We start from the raw sequence: 1,627 nt of genomic DNA, 5'->3' as shown, positions 1-1,627 counted from the left end.
CTCAAAATGGCTGAGAGGTTGTCAATATCTTTTTTGATTGGAGCCATGAAAACAGCCGCATCGTCTGCATAGAGTGAAGTTCGCACCATGATCCCTCTCCCACGAATTTTGTGGAGTAGTCCTTTTCGGGTTGCCAGCTCCAGTAGTTGCTGGAGTGTGTCAATTGCAATGACAAAAAGGAGCGGGGATAGGGGGTCCCCCTGCCGAAGGCTCCTACTGTGCTTGATGGGATTGCCAGGCACCCCATTTAACAAAATCCTAGAAGATGATGTGCAAAGAAGAGCCGCAATCCAATCCCGAAACTTGGGGGGAAACCCCCTCCGCCGAAGGAGGTCGAGGATGTATTCCCATCTGACCGAGTTGAAGGCTTTGCGTATATCTAGCTTGAACAGGAGAGATGGAGTCCTACATTTGTGTAGCCTACGGGCCAAGTTCCGGACACACATGAAGTTATCGTGGATGCTTCTGCTCTTGATGAATGCACTTTGGGCGTTGGAGACCAAGCTATTCATGTCCTGGGCGAGACGGATGGAAAGAATTTTTGCGATAATCTTGGCGACGGCATGAATGAGACTAATGGGCCTGTAGTCGGCAATCCCCTCCGCGCCCTCTTTCTTGGGCAACAACACTATATTTGCAGAGTTGAGCCAGTGGAGACTAGATGTGTGCAGGGAGTCAAACTGGTGTATCACCCTGATCATGTCAAATTTAATGACGTCCCAACACTTCTTAAAAAAAGCTCCAGTGAAGCCGTCCGGCCCGGGCACCTTGTCACTTGGCATGTCATTGATTGCCTCACGTACCTCCTCAACGGTGATGGGTGAGTCAAGGCCGTGCAAGACATGTACCTCTAAGTTGAGCTCCTCCCAATTTAGATCCTTATTGCATGTGTTCCCTTTTTTCATCACTTCAGAAAAGTGGTCCAGAATGAGCTTCTCCTTAGCGTCATGCTCGGTGATCCACCCTTGGTCATGCTTTAGCCTATGAATGTGATTTTTCCTACTTCTAGCATTAATCCGGCGATGGAAGAACTTGGTGTTGGCATCACCCTCCTTGAGGTTAGCAATTCTCGCACTTTGTTTTTTCCGAGCTCTCTCAAGCACGGCCAAGCTAATGACCCTCCTTTTAAGCCTCGCCCTAAGGTCACTCTCCTCGGGGAGAGTTGACGGGTCTCTTGAGCAATGTCGAGGCGTAGGATCACCAATAGGGCGGCATGTAGGTGAACCTTTGCCTTGGAGAAAAGGCCCCTACTCCATTCGGAAAGGCGGAGAGCCACCTTCTTGAGTTTATGGAACAGGACTTGATATGGCTCAACATGCTCGAGCGGCTCGATCCAAGCCTTTTTGACCACCTCCATAAAGCCGGGCATAGCAATCCAAAAAATTTCAAACTTGAAGGTTCTAGGCCTCCGAGGCCCCTTGTCATCGCGAGGAGAAGCGGGCAGTGATCGGATAGCAAGGACGAGAGGGCGTGAAGGAGATGAGTGCTGAAAGTGGTGTCCCACTCGGCATTGCAGAAAAACGAGTCCAGTTTGCACATAGTCGGATTTTCCCTCTCGTTGCTCCAAGTGAACCTCCTATTTTGCAAGTGTATCTCTTTAAGCTCACAACTTTGCAGTGTCGCTCGG

This window comes from Triticum aestivum, chromosome 5B, assembly GCF_018294505.1.
Source record: "Triticum aestivum cultivar Chinese Spring chromosome 5B, IWGSC CS RefSeq v2.1, whole genome shotgun sequence".
Taxonomy (NCBI): domain Eukaryota; kingdom Viridiplantae; phylum Streptophyta; class Magnoliopsida; order Poales; family Poaceae; genus Triticum; species Triticum aestivum.
Note: the sequence above shows the minus strand (reverse complement) of the source record.